The sequence below is a fragment of the Onychomys torridus genome, unplaced genomic scaffold (assembly GCF_903995425.1).
Source record: "Onychomys torridus unplaced genomic scaffold, mOncTor1.1, whole genome shotgun sequence".
NCBI lineage: Eukaryota > Metazoa > Chordata > Mammalia > Rodentia > Cricetidae > Onychomys > Onychomys torridus.
This window is the reverse complement of record NW_023412481.1, coordinates 630-13,875: the sequence shown is the minus strand read 5'-3', so window position 1 is coordinate 13,875 and position 13,246 is coordinate 630.

The window sequence follows — 13,246 nt, the reverse complement described above, 5'->3', positions numbered from 1 at the left end:
ACATATATCCTTGTCAGCTTTCATCACTGCACATTTATGACAATGGTGATAAACTCAATCTTTTGGCTTTGGTCAAGCTGTCAGCTACTTTTAAAGAACTTGGATTGTCTTTTCCACTCCTGATCATTTTGTACTCTTCTCTCACTTTGTGGAAATTTAGGCATGGAAACTTGCTGTGGATATCGCTCTGGGTAAAAAAAATTCTGATTGGCCAGTGGCCAGGCAGGAAGTACAGGTGGAACAAGAGAAAAAAGAATTCTGGGAGGTGGAGGGCTGGGGAAACAAACACTGCCAACCACCGCTATGACAAAAAGGATGTAAGGCAATGGGAAGCCATGAGTCACGTGGCAAAGTAGAGATTAATAGAAATGGGTTAATTTAAGATAGAAAAATTAGATAACAAGAAGCCTGCCATGGCCATACAGTTTGTAAACAATGTAAGTTTCTGTGTGTTTACTTGGTTGGTTCTGATCATCTATGAGCCTGGCAGGTGAGTGAGATTTGTTCTGACTGTGGGCCAGGCAGGAAAACTCTAACTACAGAAACTTATTTAAGCATGCAATCTAAATGAGTTAATGTTGCTATCAGCTTGTATCTCTTCTGGATCATCAGGCCTGAGTAAAGATGGATTCAGGATTGTCCATTCACATCTTACTGTTGTAATGAAATGTTCATGAGGATAAATAGTTTGCTCAACACTTGTGAGTATTGACTGCTAATCCACAGGGGCCTGACTTTGATTCCCAACAACCAAGCGACAGCTCACAACTGTCTGTTACTACAAGCACTGAGAAACAGACACTCTTGAAAATAACTTAAACATGAAGAAAACATTCTTTTAAATATGGACACACATAAATATCTGTCTTTTTATCCTTTGCATATCGTGTGCTCTAGGACACCAGAAGAAAGCATCAGATCTCTTGGATCTGCATATACAAGTAGTTCTGAGCCATTTGAGGTAGATGCTATAAATCGAACTGTGGTACCAAAGAACAGTAATATTGAGAAAACTCTCCAGTTCCCAAATATGTCACTAAAATACCAGTGATGGTATGCCCCATTGTTCCTTTTGTCTTCTCTATCTTTTAAATGTGATGAAAGTCCCCATATGGTTTTCAAAGGATTCATTGACTTTCTATACCTCTCTAAAAAGACTCTCCACACTGTGTCATATTTTCATTGTTAACAAAGTTTACTACCTTAACATGAGTAAAAATAGCAAAAGTGTTGGTTGAAACCAGTAAGAGTCCAGTCAGATTATATTAGGATAACTTCCATAATTTGAGATACTATTTTTCTTTTTGGAAGTTTTTGGAGATAGGGTATCTCTACATATCCCTGGGTTTCCTGGAACTCACTATATGGACAAAGCTAACTCCAAACTAAGAGAGTGGCATGCTACCCTCCCCCAAATGCTGGCATGACAGGCATGCAAGTCTAAGCCCAATTGAGATTATGAATTTATGAGTATCAATGACTAATTACTGACAATCAAACTATTTTCTCACCTTCACTTGTTGGTCTGCGAAAGTGCTGTGAATAAATGTTTGGGCCTCAGAATAAACTAAATAATTCAACATGCAATAAAAAGACAAAACAGAAGAGGTGACAATATATTATTTTCATTTACAAATAGGATTTATCATTCAATTTCACCTACTTAGCAATATTTTTCAAAGGAAATATGTTTAACATCTGAAAAGATGGTATTTTATTGATTTAAAATTACAACTAATCTTATTTGAACATCAATGAGGCAGCAGTAGTGGTAATGTCTTTCTTGTGCAAGTCTGTAATGTTATGTTGATTACCATATGAAGTTGGACAAAAGTAGACCCCACAAAACAAATCTCACTGCTATTACATTAACTGGCATCTCTGGATAATTGCCTTAGAAGATGATACTTTGGGATGAAGTGCCAAATGCATAACAGATGAGGACATGACGATGCATGGAACTTTAAATAATGTATACATATTCAAAGCACATTAATTTTATTGTGAAATATGCAGTTGATTACTGACTCACTTAAATTATTACATATCTTCCACATAGATAAAAATGTTTCTTTGGATACACACATGAAGTATTTAAAGATTTTTATGTTCTCTATTAAGTATTTTAAAACTCACATCATTAAAATGTATTTGTAACTAAATTGGTTGCAACAACTCTGGGTTTGGTCCCAGATTTTGACACCAAAATGTGAGTTTTCCAACTCTGAGGAAAGGTGTTCTGACTACTTGGGAGTCAGAAAACACCTTGAACCAGGTGGTGGTGGCGCATGCCTGTAATCCCAGCACTTGGGAGGGAGAGCCAGGCAGATCTCTGTGAGTTTGAGGCCAGACTGGGCTACCAAGTAAGTTCCAGGAAAGGTGCAAAGCTACACAGAGAAACCCTGTCTTGAAAAACCAAAAAAAAAAAAAAACCAAAAAAAAGAAAGAAAGAAAGGAAGGAAGAAAAAGAAAAAGAAAAAGAAAACACCTTAAAGTGCTTAGAACCACCCTGAGAGCTGGAACTGCAAGTAGACAGTTCAGCCCTGGAGGGCAAGGTATCCTGGAAACCTCAAGCTACTCAGAACAATAGGTCTGCCCTGAAGGTGTCTTAGACACCTGGAACTGTTTAGCACAGCTCTCTTGGCTGAAACTGCAAGGAGACATTTCACCCCTGGAGAGAAGTTTTTCTGACTTCTCAGGAAAGTCAGGCCTGGAACTGCTTCAGAAGGGAAGGGTATCCTGACTCTTCAAGAAAGTCAGGGTACCCTGACTGTTCAGGAAAGTCATGCTATACCTGGTGTGATGAGGGATTGTCTCCCTGCAGGATATAGCAATTGTGCTCCTCTCCTGGAGAGCCACTAAAGCTGAGCTTCACTCAGACCCCATGTAAGGGTGTTTCCTAGCAAAGCTCTGCTTCTCCTGGCTAAGAAATTGCAAAAATGTAAGAATCTGCTCCAGCTCAGGAGTAATCAGCAGCTAGAGGCTGGAAAGGGGGTTAGGTTATTGTTAGACAACTTCCTACTGATTTGGGGCATCGAGGTTCTTGGGATATTCTTGATCTTCCCCTCAGGAGATAAACAGGTTCACCAGCCCTCTGGCTTTGTCAATAGGGGTCTGGTAATCCTGTAATATTTAGTGGTTCAAATTTTGGTTAGAAATATTTTGGATCTGTTGTTGAAGAAATCTAGCCAAGAAGTTTATGAGGCAGGGTGCAATTAGTATGCCTAAAAAAAAAGGAGGAAAAGAAGAGATTGGAACAGCAGCATCTATTTCCATATGTGACTATTAGTGGTCCACTGTCTGGAGGCATGAAGCTATTTCTCATTTGAATATCCAACTGGTGTTGTTGGATCTTATCTTTCACTACCCCTGATTGATTATTATAAAAGCAACACTCTTACTCAAGAAAGAGACAAAGAACACATCTTTCTGCTGTTAATAAATCTAATCCTCTCTGATTTGATTTTGTAATACTACAGGGCCAGTGAGTCTATTAGTTCCTGAAAAATAAGGATGTCTGTGCTACTCATTGGAAATAGTGGAAAAATTGTGAGGAAATCTGAAGGTAAATAGCTAGAGGAGTAGTCATTCCTGCTATTCCAGTGTCCATACCTGCATTTATGCCCAGAGCTGCAAGAAAGTGTATTATTTAGATGGCTCATTTGTTATGCCTTGCTGCTGTGAACATGGTGTTGGGTATTGGCAAGTGTTTTTCACCCGGTTCCACCCCTAAGTTACAAAATAGAAATACCATGGTATGAGACCCAGACCACCTAGCAGGTAAACAGTGATAATACATGAGTACCAAATAGAATAGAGACATTGTGAATGTTTGAACATAGGGACTAGGTTTTATTACCAAGGGTAAGAGAATTATTGCAGTCTGCAGAATCCACTGTAAACACAAAGTGTATTCCCAAGGGCTTAAATGCATCAGTAATGCCAAAGAGAGGAATGTGAGAGACATAAGGGGTAGCAGAGACATTTGCCTTAAAGCAATTAACAAGTGATAAGGTGAGAGAATCTAATAGGACAATGGGTCAGGTCCCAAATGGTGAATGAGCATTTGACACTGGAGGGACACATAACCAACATTCTCCAAAGCTGTCAGGCTGAGCATCATTGAGCAAATGATATGCAGTAGATGGGGTATGAAAAAGGAGATGGTGTGACAAAGAGGTTGAATAACCATCCTCAAATAAGGGTGACATTCGGAATGTCAGAGGCTTTGATGAGATCGGGAGCACTTCTACTGTATCTATTCCAAGGGGTTCAGAAAGTGGCATGTATACCCTATATATTTTGAGTGTTACCAATGGGGTTCACTATGGGATGTTTTAGCAAGGATTGTGTGTTCAAGGACATAGCCAGCATAGCAGACACACGCCTTTAATTTCAATACCAACCATAGAAGACCTGGAGGTCTGTACAAACAGGCAGTGACGAGGAGGTCATGTGGCTGGGTTACAACCAATGAGGGAGGAGAACAGAAAGTCTTTAAATAGACAGGACGCACAGAAGTAGGTCTCTTGTGGAGAGGAGGAACCGCAGAAGCAGTGAAGGGTAAGGTTTTCTGCTTTGGCTCTGACCTCGTGGTTTTTAACTCTGCAACTGGCTCTGTGTTTCTTATTTAACAAGCAGGATACATCTACAATCTTCTGTTAAGCACCCCCACACAAACTTGCTCAATCCCCTATGTGACATCCCATGACACATGGTTCTGTGCAAATTGAATGAAGATCTTCACATTCAAAACTCTTTTGAGAAAGAGATTTACTTAGGATAGGAGAGTCCAGGGGAGTAGCTGCCTCTAACAGAATGGAGAGAACAGATCACAACTGACCAGGCAGGGCAGTTTTTATAAGATATGCTGGGGCAGAGTCAACCCATGATTGGTCTGTGTTTTTTTTTTTCCTGCCAGGGATTGGCCAGTTTCATGGGCTAGGGACAGAAATGGCCCTGATTTCCGGGCCGAACTGTATTTATCCATTGTCATTTCTTGGGTTTCTGACACTGCCTCTAAGATCAGGGCTCATTTCTTTCACTGACTCTGATTTAAGGGACCAAGAGTGTTATTTTGGCACTAGATTCAGAGTCAGGGCATATTTCTTGGTTCATTTCTCTGGCTCAGGTCCCAAACATAGGCTGTGTTTCTTTCCTTGGTCCTGGGCCCTAGGACCAAAATTCTACTGTCCTGCTCTGTGATTGGTTGGTTTCACCAGTCAGTTTGCCAGGGGCAGAGATGGCTGATTTGAGCCAAACTGCTTTTCTTTAACTGGCCATATCTGAGACATCTTTTCCTAGTTCTGGGTGTCAGGGTCAGGTTGGATTTCTTTAGCCAACCCCTTTCCCCCACACTCTTTACAAAATAACAATCTACAGTTGTACATCATCTACCCTTATAATTGTTCTCAAGAGACTCACACACTAGGACTTTAAATTCTAATGTATCCATGACTAATTACTTACATTCAAGTCAGGCTGGATAACAAACATTTCAAGCACATTTGTGAATATTAAATATAAAAAATACAACCATGAACAAAAATGCATCACCCTTTCTTGGAAAGTGTGATCACATACTGCCTGAGAGTTCAATAAAAATGAACCACTTAGGCCACAAATTGTAGTTAGAGTTTTCCTGCCTGGCCCAGTCAGGACAAATCTCTCTTACCCGCCAGTCCCACAGTTGCTCAGACCCAACCAAGAAAGCACACAGAAACTTACATTGTTTACAAACTGTATGGCCGTGGCAGGCTTCTTGTTATCTACTTCTTCTATCTTAAATTAACCCATTTCTGTTAGCCTATACTTTGCCACATGGCTTGTGGCTTACCAATGTCTTTACATGTAGCTTTTCATGGCGGCGGCTGGCGGTTCTCTCAACCTTCCTGTTGCCCGCCTTCTCCTCTTCCTTGTCCCGCCTATACTTCCTGCCTGGCCACTGGCCAATCAGAACTTTATTTACACAGAGCGATATCCACAGCAACAAATTAAACTTTACTAATTGAATTTGCCACACGTATCCCACACTTCAATTCCTTCCTCAAAAGTTGCAAAAGAGAGGCCACAATGGGATTTTCACTCCAGTCTTTAGTGAACATTGTTAATAACTAACTTACATCAAAGCTACAAGGAAAACAACTTAAAACAAGTTTTTTTCATTAAAACTGAAAAAAACTGTGTTGTCTAAAGTCTTAACCAAATTATTTACATAAATAGTGTTTTCTTTTGTATGAGTACCCATCTATTTCCTCACATCAAGATGATATAAAAAGCTTTAAAATATTGACAGCAATAGAGACATGGCCAAGCCTTTAACACAAGTTCATTCCCTGGACCAAGATCAAGTTTTGGATGACTTCTAGTTATTCTTGCAACAAGAAGTTCGAAGGGCCTAAACATCTTGGGAAGCAGAATACACATAAATATATGCAGAAGAACACACACACACACACACACACCATAATTAAAATAAAAACAAACCTTTAATCTAATCTTCAATCATGAATATTTTTCTATTATCATTCTGGTAACATGGGTTTTGAGGCATCTAAATGATTACAGAGTTTTTCTCCATCACAAATTGGTCCATGTAACAGAAATCAAGCATGAAGTCTTGAAGTCTGAGTAATCTATCATTTTCAGTCTTTGATATCATTTGAGGAAATTTTGAAAATGGTACACTGAAGGAAGAAATCAGTCATGAGGGTTGGCCTGAGCATTTACACCTGTACACCATTTCCAATTTACACATTTTGCTTTGTGCTGCAAGGACAAGAATGTGAATTCTTAGCTGCCTGTTTTAGCTTCCATATCTGACACTTGATTCCATGCCACTTTTAAGAGGTTCATATATTGCTATGGAACCCAGGGACAAATTAAACCCTTTTATAAGTTCACATAGATATGATCTATTATCAAAACAACAGAAATGGCATATCTATGAAATTTTAGATCAGAATTCATTATCTCATGCATTTGAACAGAAGTATGAATTCTAAAAGTGTTAATTATCATTTAAATTCATAGGACTTTTGTCCATATTTGTTGAAATATGTAATCAAAATAAAATAGTTATTATAGTGATTGAACAGATTATTGACACATTTTAGTTTTTTTCCAAAATAATTCATTTTTTGAAATTTAAGTATGTTGGCCAAAGATCAAAATAATTTATGTATATTCAGATTTTCTTTGGTAGGAGTTTCTTTCAGATCTTCAAAGTATAATGCTATATTGAAAGCCTTTAAGAGGCCAATTACACACTAAAAGTTTTACAGTTACAGGGTTGCTCTGTGTTTTGACTAGGCATTACCACATTGATTATATTCATAGGGTTTCTCTCCAATATGTATTTTTATATAGGGCTGTGCAAAGGCTTTACCACACTGTTTAAATTCATAGGGTTCTTCTCAATTATGTATTCTTTCATGAAATTGAATAGTGTTGTGATGTACAAAGGCTTTACCACACTGATTAGAATTGTACGGTTTCAATCCAGTATGTGTTCTTTTATGACTTTGAAGATGAGAGTGAGGAGCAAAGGCCTGAAAAACACTGATTACATTCATAGGGTCTCTCTCCATCATGTGTTCTCTTAAGTACTTGAAGATGACCAGGCTGTGCAAATGCTTACCCACATTGTATATATTCATATACATAGGGTGTCTCCCATATGTGTTCTTTCATGCAACTGAAGAGAATTGTGATGAGCAAAACCTTTACCACATTGTTTACATTCATAATTGTCATGGAGCAAGATGTCAGGAACCAAACATGAAACATGGAATAGTATTAGCCAGGCAAGAGAACAAGTTACAAGACCACTGCCCTTCCCAAGAACAGTAACACCTGTTGACTAACCAGAGGCTCCCAAAGATAAGAAGACATTTCACAGTCAGGTGTCATGACAACAAAACAGAAAGAGCATTCCATGGTCAGGTAGCCTAGCAACAGAATAAATGGCCCCTGACCAGTGACCTTAGCTGACATCTTGCATGTGCACGATCTGCACATCTCCCACGTACTGCACCCCTTCCACATCCCTTCCCCTTCCCTCCTTCCTGCCCCCTCCCTTCCAATGTTGTATAAGCCTTGCGGAGAAAAATAAAATTTGCAGATTGATCAGAATCCTGTCTTACTGTTGTCCCTCATGTCTCCTGTTCCATTCATTTACTCCCACAGGTGAATTACCCCTGTTGAAACCTGGCTGGCCAGGACACATAGGCTTTCTCTCTAGAATGTGTTCTCTTATATACATGTAGATGACTGGGCTGTGCACATGCTTTCCCACATTGTATACATTCATAGTGGTTCTCTTCCATATGTGTTCTTTGATGCAACTGAAAAGAATTGTGAAGAGCAAAGGCTTTACCACATTGTGTACATTCTAGGGTTTCTCTCCAGTATGTGTTCTTTCATGTGATTGAAGAGCACTGTGTCGAGCAAAAGCTTTACCACAATAATTACATTCTTAGGGTTTCTCTCCAGTATGTGTTCTTTTATGTAGTTGAAGGTGATTGGGCTGTGCAAAGGCTTTAGCACATTGTTCACATTCATGGGTTTCTCTCCAGTATGTGTTCTTTCATGTATTTGAAGATAACTGGATGTGCAAAGACTTTACCACACTGATTACATTCATAGGGTTTCTCTCCATTATTTGTACTTTCATGTAATTGAAGAGCACTGTGTTGAGCAAAGAGTTTACCACACTAATTACATTCATAGCGTTTCTCTCCACTATGTGTTCCTTTATGTACTTGAAGATGACCAGGCTGTGCAAAGGTTTCACCACATTGTTTACATTCATAGGAATCCTGGGGAATGGAGTCCAACCATACTGATGGTGTCATCAAAGGCATCCTGGAAGTTACCTGAGAGGCATGATGGGAAATGTAGTTTGGAATACACGAACAGTACTGCGAAATGCATCCTGGGAAATGGTGTCCAACATGTGGCAATGCTCCAAGGAAAGGGATCTTAGGAAACCATCCAAGGGGCATGATGGGAAATGCAGTTTCTAGAACCATAGTCATGTACTGAAATGGAATACTGGGGAACGGAGTCCAAACAATACTGAAGGTTTCATCAAAAGCATTCTGGGAAATGACCAGAGAGGCATGATGAGAAATGTAGTATCTAGAACCATCTTAATGTACTGAAAGGGAATCCTGGGAAATGGAGTCCGATCCACACTGATGGCAACATCGAAGACATCCTGGAAAGTGACCCAAGAGGAATGATGGGAAATGTGGTTTAGAAAGGATGACCAATACTGAGAAAGGCATCCTGGGAAATGGAGTCCAACATGAAGAAATGCTCTAAGGAAAAGGAGCCTAGGAAACCATCCAAGAGGCATGATGGGAAATGTATTTTCTAGAACCATAGTCATGTACTGAAATGGAATCCTAGGGAACGGAGTCTAAGCAGTACTGAAGGTTTCATCAAAAGCATCCTCGGAAATGACCAGAGAGGCATGATGGGGAATGTAGTTTCTGGAACCATCCTAATGGACTAAAAGGGGATCCTGGGAAACAGAGTCCAATCCACAGTGATGGTGTCATCAAAGGCATCCCGGGGAATAACCTGAGAGGCATGATGGGAAATGTAGTCTGGAATGGATGACCACTACAGAGATAAGCATCCTGGGAAATAGAATCCAAAGCATATGATGCTATAAACAGGGAACAGGAAGTTTCATTCTGACCCTAGTGCAGAGACACAAGACAGCTGAGGAGGGTCAGAGACACCTGCGGAGGGCAAAGCAAAGCCTAAATCTAACCAATAACCACTAACCACAAACCTAACCACTAACCGTAACCATAATAACAACCCATACCTAACCCTAACACTTATACTAAATCTAGTCACTAACAGTAACCACTAACCATAACCATGAACCCTAAACCAAACCATAAACCTAACAATTAACCATATACCCAACCACTAACCCTAACCATAATAACAACCCAAACCTAACCCTAACAGTTATACTAAATCTAATCACTAACAGTAACCACTAACAATAACCACAAACCCTAACCCAAACCCTAAACCTAACCACTAACCATAAACCTAACCACTAACCCTAACCATAAACCTAACCATTAACCGTAACCCTAATTGTGACACCTTAACCCTAACCCTAACAATAACCATAACCATAACCGTAACCCTAATCCTAACCCTAATACTAACCCTAACAATAACCATAACCAATAACCCTAACCCTAATTATGACACCTTAACCCTAACCCTAACCCAAACCCTAAACCTAACCACTAACACTAACCATAACCACTAACCCTAACCCGAACAGTAACCCCCTGACCCTAACCTAACTCTAACCCTTAACCCTAAACCTAATACTCTGACACTAACCCTAACCCTAACCATGACCCCCTGACCCTAACCCTAACCATTAACCCTAAGATAACATTAACCTAAGCCTTATCCCAGCCCATGACACAAAACCTAAATGTGAACCCATAACCTAACACCCTGACCCTGACCCCGTGACACTGACCCCCAGACCTTGACCCCTGACTCTACCCCTAAGCCTGACCCCGTGACCCTGAACCCACCCATTGAGTTACCACAACCCTGCAGAAAGTCAGGTCACATGCTGAGGCCCTGGACACCTGCTGAAGAAAAGGGGAAAAAGCTGGGGACACAGGACACCTGGGAAATGGAGTCCACAGTGTCATGGTGCTGTGGAGCAAGGCATCCTGGGAAATGGAGTCTAGAATGGAGTGATGGTTTAGAGAAAGGTATCCTGGGAAATGGAGTCCAGAATGGAGTGATGGTTTGGAGAAAGGTATCCTGGGAAATGGAGTCCAGAATGGAGTGATGGTTTAGAGAAAGGCATCCTGGGTAATGGAGTCTGAATTGTAATGATGCCATAGAGAGGCCTCTCTCTGCATTTCTCATGCTCTAGGAACTACATTTCCCATCATGCCTCTTGGGTGATTTTCCCAGGAAGCTTCTCTCTGCATTTCTCATGCTCTAGGAAGGACATTTCAATAGAGTGACACTACACAGAGAGGCATCCTGGGAAATGGAGTCCAACAAATGTGATCTATAATGACAGGCACCCTTGGACATGACCTCATAGGCATGATGGAAATAGACAGACATTACACAGAATGGCATCCTGGGAAATGGAGTCCAAATGAATTGACATGGAAGAGAAAGGCATCCTGGGCAATGGAGTCCAACAGATAGTGATGTGTAATGACAAGCATCATGGGAAAGGATTTGAGAACATGATGGGAAATGTAGTTTTTAATAGACACTACTCTTGGGAAATAGAATCCACAGTATCAGGGTGCTGTGGAGCAAGGCATCCTGGGAAATGGAGTCCAGAATGGAGTGATAGGTTAGAGAAAGACATCCAGAGATGAAGTAAAACAGATGGAGGAAATACAGAGCAGGCATCCTCGGGAATGTAGTCCACATGTAATGATGTCATAGAGAAAGAGATTATGGGAAAGACACACTGTGGACAGGACACACTGCAGACAGGAGGACATTTTGAGTAAGGCATCCTGGGAAACATAGTCTGAAATGTAGTCGATATGAAATGATGTCAAAGAGAAAGGACTCTTGGGAAATGTAGTCCATATGCAGTGATACCATAGAGAAATGCATCATGGGAAGACTACTGAAGGTAGAAAGAAGAAACTGGAAACCTAACCAGAACATAAAGACTAACCCTAACACTAACCTGACCATAAATCAAACCTTAACACAAAATCCTAACCACAAACTGCCTTAACCTAACAGAATCAAGACAGAAGGCCTAACGCTAACCATAACCTCACCCTAACCCTAACATAACCCTAACCATAACCATAATACTAATACTAACATGACCCTAAATCTAACGCTAACAAAAACCCAAACGACAAACACGCCTACCCAAACTCTAACCTGACCCAAAGCCTAAATTTAACCCTAACCCTAACCACAAACTCAACTACTCTAACCCGACCCCAAGCCTAAATCTAACCCTAACCCTAAACACAAACTCCCCTAGCCTAACATGACCCAACATAAATCTAATCCTAACACTAACCACAAACTCCCTGAGCAATAACCAAAAGACCCCTAACCTATAACCCTAAACCAAACCTAGCACTGACCCTACTCAAAACTCCTCAAACCCGGATTCTAAGAACTTGTAACCGATAAGCCTAACCATAACCCCAAGAAATGAAAGTCTGACCCTAACACTAACCCCTAACTCTCAACCTAAACATCTATAAAACTTAAACCTACCATAACCTAACCTAACACAAAACGCTAACCTAACCTAACCCTAACCAAACCTAACATAACCCTAACCCTAACATAACCCTAACCAATAAGCCCTAACTTAACCCTAACCCTAACCTAGCCTAACCCTAAGATTAACGCCTGATCCTGACCATGACCCCCTGAAACTAATCCCTGACCTGGAACCAAAAAACCTATAAAACTTAACCCAAATGCTAACCATAACCCATGACTCTGACCCATTGACCCTGACCCTAACACACACCCTAACTATTAACTCTAACCCCTGATCCTGACCTATTGACCCTGACCCCCACCCCCACACTGCTGAGGCAGCACAACCCTGCCAAAATTCAGGTCACCTGCTGAAGAAAAGGGGAAACTCCTGAGGAAACAGGACACCTGGGAAATGGAGTCCAACATGTCATGGTGCTGTGGAGAAAGGCATCCTGGGAAATGGAATCCAAATGATGGTGTAGTGAAAGGAATCCTGGGAAATGAAGTCTGGAATGTAGTGATGCTGTTAAGAAAGGTATCTTGGGAAATGGAGTTTAAAGCATTCTGATGGTATAAAGAGGAAATAGTAAGCTTCTTTCTGACTCAAAAGCCATGCTGGGAATTGTAGTTCAGAATAGATGGACACTACGAAGAAAAGCATCCTGGGAAATGGAGTTCAACACAGAGTGATGCTATAGGAAAAAGTAACCTAGGAAATCATCCAAGAGGCATGAGGGGAAATGTAGTTTCTAGCAGGAGACCACAGCAAGGCAACATGGGAAATGAAGTCTAAAATGAAGACACACCTAAGGCTAACTTAACCCTGACTGCCTGACCCTGACCCCCTGACCGTGATCCTCAAATACTTTGGCGAAGGTCATAGACACTTGGTGAAGGCACTGGTTACCTGCTAAACAAAAGGGAAACTCCTGAAGACACAAGACATCTGGGAAATGGAGTCCACAATGTC